At 45.9% G+C, this 6,054-nt stretch overlaps 1 protein-coding gene across 1 annotated transcript in view; it reads right to left on the bottom strand.

Moving 5' to 3' along the window:
• Positions 1 to 6,054, bottom strand: part of RASA3 (RAS p21 protein activator 3) — a 270,506-nt gene that overhangs the window by 239,408 nt on the left and 25,044 nt on the right. The window lies entirely within an intron of this gene.

Raw genomic sequence — 6,054 nt, 5'->3', positions numbered from 1 at the left:
TTAAGCAGAATAAAAGCAAAAAGATTTTGATTATGACTGTGAGATATGATCTTCTGCAATTTTTTCATCTATTACTCTACAAAAATCAAATAAGATGCTGTGCTACTTGGTATTCTTCAGAAGCAGATAAAAACACAGTTGAGAAGAATTCTAATATCAAGCTACGTAAGGGAGCTGCCAACAGAAATTACTTCAAGCTTAAGTGAAACTGCTGTTAGAGAATCATTTGCGTTTAGCTTTATCTGAAGTTTATCTTGTTTGCCAAGATTATCCTGCCTGCAGAGAAAGGATTTCGTCTTGGCATTCTGGCCGAGTCAGGTAGCATTAGCACAGGGCAGGCTTTCTCCTCTCTGAAAGAGCTTGGCTTGGTCCGAGGAGGATACTTGCCAGGCAAATTCTGCTGCAGTAAACCTGGACGGGGCTGAAATCTTCACCAGATGAGGGTCTGCTCAAAAGCAAGTGCTGCCCACTCGTTTATGCTCACCCATATGAAGAGACAGGCAGGACCCAGAAAAGTGCATGCTCACAAGCTGAAGCTTGATATCTTTTGGCCAACGGTGGCTTTCCAGCTACTTCCCTACCTTCCCCGAGTGCCTGTGTTATGAGTAGCTCCTGACAGCATTATAGGTAATTAATTAAATATAGTTTAGTTAGCAGTAACTTTCTGTTAAGGGGCCTCTTATTTTCCATCTCTTTTAGTTACCAGAGACTAAACATCAAGCCTCGACTCAGTAAAAGCTGCCTAGGTCTCAACACCCATGTCCATCAAGTCAACCTGCGATGCCCTCACTGACCAGGATGCCTGCAGCCTGTTTATTCACTTATTTTTGCTTTCTTGTGAATGCAGCCTCCTGCACAGAGGGGCCTTCGACTTCCGTATTCACATGGAAGGAAAGTGCAGGACACCCAGATTGGGACACAGAGAGAATGCTCATCAGTGTCTGCACCACGGCTGCATCCTGAGGAGCCCCCACTGCTTGCTGGCTTGGCTGCACCACTTGAGGAACCCTTGGGACAACCTCTATTATTCATAAGGTAGCAGCATCAGATGGGGCCAGAGGAAGGTACCGGGCCACCTCCAGCAGGATCCCAGCATTTCTGTAGCCATGCAAAACGTACCATGACAAGCTCAGGGGAGACGGGAGCAGCAAGGCAGCACCAGGAGCCTGGAACGCAAGGGAGAGCTGCCCACAGGCTCTCCACTAAAGCATGACCCCTAAGGAGATGAGAAATGTCTCTTGCCAGCAGAGCAAGTGCCCCTGCTGAGCTTCCCCTCTCTGTGCTGATGGCCATTGCGGGCAGTGCCAGCAGGACGGCCTGTGCTTGTGGGAGCAGGGTCTGGGTTTGGAATGGGAGGCTTCTACAGCTCTATCTGTAGGGAGGACTGCACCCCGCTCCTGACCAAGGCTCAGGGGGCACTGCATGCTGGAGGTAAGTGTGTACTTCATGGTAACGCTGCAAAGAATGATAGCCAAAAAATCATGGAATCATAGAACCTTTAAGGGACCTTAAAGATCATCTAGTTCCAACCCGCTGCCACGGGCAGGGACATCTCCCACTAGATCAGGCTGCTCAAGGCCCCATCCAACCTGGCCTTGAACACCTCCAGGGATGGGGCAGCCACAGCTTCCGTGGACAACCTATGCCAGTGCCTCATCACCCTCACAGGAAAAAAATTCTGCCTAATATCTAAATAACTAAATATCTAAATGTTTCTTCCAGCTTAAAACCATTACCCCTCGATCCTGTCACAGCACTCCCTCCCCAGCTTTCCTGTAGCCCCCTTTAAGTACTGGAAGGCTGCCATAAAGTCTTCCTGGAGCCTTCTCTTCTCCAGGCTGCACAAGCACAACTCTCTCAGCCTGTCCTTGTATGGGAGGTTCTCCAGCCCTCTGATCATCTTTGTGGTCTCCTCTAGACTCGCTCTAAGAGATCCCTGTCCTTCCTGTGCTCCTGAAGAGGTCTCAGGAGAAGGGGCAGAATCACCTCCCTTGCCCCACTGGTTCATTTCCAAATCTGTGCTCCAATCTCTCCTGCGGCGGGATGCAGCAGGGCCTGAGGCTGCTCCCTCCCTGCAGCAGCCTGGCGGCAGGAGCTGCCACCTGCTCCGCACTTGCTCATTCTTCCACGCTTCTCTTGATAACACCAAGTGAATGCCGGGTCACAGCATGTCTTTGTGCAAACTCAATGTGGCGTGAGAGCCTTACTGCCACAATAGTAACTTTGTTTTGCAAATTCAGTTTTGCTGAAAGCAGATACAGCATCCCTGATGAATGAGAATTGTGTCAGGATGCATCACAGCTGACTTTGGTGCCATTTCCTTTCTTGTTTTTAAAATATTTCTAAAAAAAAGAATGTCACCAGCTTGATTGCTTCCCTGAATGTCTGCTGCCCTGTTTCTTATTGAGTTGTGAGGCCATCGACTTTTGCAATATGGAAATCACCCTCTCCATCAAATTGGAATTGGGTGGCATTCTGTCAAAAGGTACTGCTTTACGGGAAACCGACATGGATTCAGTAAAAAATCTCAGCTTGTGTCTGTCACAGTTTTGAAGAGGAGCTTATTCAACTCCAGAACATCATCCTGACAACCTCGCCTTCAATTTTTAAACACGCTCTGCTGCTTTTTAAATTTAAAATCAAATGTCCATAAGCAGTTTTCAGAGAGTCAGGAGAGGTTGACGGCTCACCCATCTCCTCAGCTGTAGTAAGCCAACAGCACTCTTCGTGCTGCAGGAGGATTCTCTACTGGCCTCTATTTGCAGCATTAGTCCTGGGCAGCCAAAACAAAGGTGTGAAATGTTAACAGGACAAAATCCACTGACTAAGCACAATGTTATATTGAACATCAAAATAAAACACACTTGAAAAGGAAAGAACTATAAACTAATTTAGTAATTCCCCCCCCAACCTGATGTAATACAGAATGTTAAAAATGAGCAGGAAGTGTGACTTGCAAATTGGTGATGCTGTTTGAGTCTTAAATGATGAAAAGAGAAACTTATGACTCTCAAGTGATTATTATTTATGACTGTTTCATTTGAAAGAAATAATATGTGAAACAAATTTGAAACCTATGGAGCCTTATCTGATAATTTCCAAGTGACTTAAAACGATGCACTCTGTGTTTTCCCTGCATTCACATCAGCTTTTTGCTGAAGCTCATCAGCTTCTTGAATATGGAAAATGTCACCTTCTTACCAAGACATGCTTTCACAGAATCATAGGATAGTTTGGGTTAGAAGGGACATTAAAGATCATCCAACTCCAACTCCCTGCCATGGGCAGGGACACCTTCCACTAGATCAGGCTGCCCAAGGCTCCATCCAACCCGGCCTTGAACACCTCCAGGGATAGGGCAGCCACAGCTTCCCTGGGAAACCTGTGCCAGTGCCTCACCACTCTCATGATGAAGAAATTCTTCCTTATGTCTAGTCTAAATCTCCCCCTCTCCAGTCTATACCCATTGCCCCTCGTCCTATCACTCCATGCCTTTGTAAACAGCCCCTCCCCAGCTTTCCTGTAGCTCCTTCAGGTATTGGAAAGTTGCTATAAGGTCTCCTTGGAGCTTTCTCTTCTCCGGCTGGAACAACCCCAACTCTCTCAGCCTGTCCTGTGGGAGGTGCTCCAGCCCTCTGATAATCTTTGTAGCCCTCCTCTGGACCTGTTCCAACAGTTCCATATCCTTCTAATGTTGAGGATTCCAAAACTGGACACAGTACTCCAGGTGAGGTCTCACAAGAGCAAAGCAGAGGGACTGAATCACCTCCTTGGATCTGCTGGCCACGGTTCTTTTGATGCAGCCCAAGATACAGTTGGCCTTCAGGGCTGTGAGTGCACACTGCCAGCTTATGTCGAGCTTCTCATTCACCAGCACCCCCAAGTCCTTCTCTGCAGGGCAGCTCTCAATCACATCATCCCCCATCGTGTACTGAAACTTGGGATTGCCCGGACCCTGGTGTAGGACCTTGCACTTGGTCTTGCTGAACCTCATGAGGTTCTCACAGGCCCATTTCTACAGCCTGTCCAGGTCCCTCTGGATGACATCCCGTCCTTCCAGTGTGGCAACTGCACCACTCAGCTTGGTGTCATCTGTTTCTCCCTTAATAGTTTAGCTCTCTCCCAAACCTCTTCACTGCTACATAATTAAATATTTTCCAGATATATTTTGTGGTTTACACTTCATTAGGCCAAATCCTGATTTCACTGAACACGTCTCATTTCCATATCTCATCTACAACTGTGTAAATACTATCAGAGGATCATTACTTTTACATATATATAATATATATATTGTCATTACTTTTACATATATATAATATATATATATTGTCATTACTTTAACATATATATATTATAGTATCTTGAAACAAATAAACAAAAGCACAGGAGATGTTGGAGTGCAGCTGTGAATGCAGTGTTCTTTGTCCAATTCCAACTGGGAGCCTTGATAAGAAAAATGAAATACTCTCCAAGACTGACTTCAGAGAAGTTTTAGTTGCTGGTATAAAATCGGCATTTTGACTTAGTGGTTAACCCATAATTGCCTCCCAGCATGTGCAGAAGGTAGGAGATAAAAAAAGACGTGGAAGTAGGAAGCAGTTTTACAGACAAACTTATTTAACTGCAAAACACCATACTGACCTATGAAGTAGGAAGTAAATTTGTGCTTTCTCTGGAGAAAAGTTTACTCTAGGAATCTTTCTCAGTAGGCAGGAAAACATTCAATATAAATAAAAGTATATAAATTATGTCCCTTTCCCAAACATCTTTTGGCATTACTAGGAGGATTGTGACAGCTTTCCAGAAGCATAACAGTGCAACAAACTTTTTTCCCCTTGGTGGTATCAGCAAACACCCAGGAAGACACCTGTGTCCTGACTCATCCTGCCTCCTTACCTCTTCGCTGGTGATGGTGAAGCAGTGGAAGTCTTCGCTGGGGGAAGGAGAATGGGGAGGAGGGTCTCGTGCAGAAGGGACACCATGGTGCTTGCTCCTCCAAACCTGTAAGCGGCTAAATTCACCCCAGTCTGCCAAGACTGTTTGTATGGACTTGGTGCTTCCACTCCTCATGCTCCCTAGTCTTGTCACAGCGACAGTGTCCAAGCATCTGTTCCAGCCTGCTCAAGAGGAAAGGTTAACTGTCAATGCCTTTTGCACATGCACAACTCCTTTGGAAAGCCTGTGGCTAGAAGCACAGCTATAACCTCCACGTATCACCAATATCCCCTGGCCGACTTTGCAGTTACTCTACAGTGGCTGCTGGGCTAATGAAACTCAACGGCCACCCCTGCCAGGCTGCTGGTTAGCACCGGAATTACTTCAGCAAAGACTGCTCAAAATGCTCTGCTGAAGAGAAAGGATTTCCACTAAGTCCTTTATTTTACATAGCATGACTGGCTTGCACTTCTGTCAAATTTCTGTAGTTGTTGAGGTCAGCAGAGATTAAATCCTTTAGAGTGATACAAAGATATTGAAGGTGGGAGATGGGAGACAAAGGAGGAACAGGGCTGCCTCAATACAAGAGCATGATAGGACCTGAGAGAATGGCATAAAGATGTGCTAGGACAGGTTTAGACTGGGTATTAGAAAAAGGTTCTTCACTGAGAGCGTGGTGGAGCACTGGATTGGGCTCCCCAGAGAAGCGTAATAGCACCAAGCCCGACAATATTAAAGAAGCATTTGGAGAATGCTCTCAGACACGTGGTGTAAATTTTGGGGTTGTCCTATGCAGGGATAGGAGTTGGACTTGATGATCTTTGTAGGTCCCTTCCAACTCAAGACATTTTACGATTCTATGATCTGACATTTACACGGATGACCAAAGTCTCAATTCTCCAGCCGGGTGAATTTAATGTACCAAAGTCTGCTCACATCAACCCACCAGTTTGCAGGGCTTAACTTGTGCCTGCTTCTCAGGTAGAGATCTCTGGCTAGGAAATGCTCTTGGGAAAGGGATCATTATTGAATCAATTCAGTTTCTAACAGTCAATAATAAAGAAGGGGCAGTTAATCTGTTGCTGGGATACTAAAGGTCTGAGGTGACAGCAGCCA

The sequence above is a fragment of the Phaenicophaeus curvirostris genome, chromosome 1, assembly GCF_032191515.1.
Source record: "Phaenicophaeus curvirostris isolate KB17595 chromosome 1, BPBGC_Pcur_1.0, whole genome shotgun sequence".
In the NCBI taxonomy this organism is placed as follows: domain Eukaryota; kingdom Metazoa; phylum Chordata; class Aves; order Cuculiformes; family Cuculidae; genus Phaenicophaeus; species Phaenicophaeus curvirostris.
Note: the sequence above shows the minus strand (reverse complement) of the source record. Positions and strands in the feature narration are given on the sequence as shown.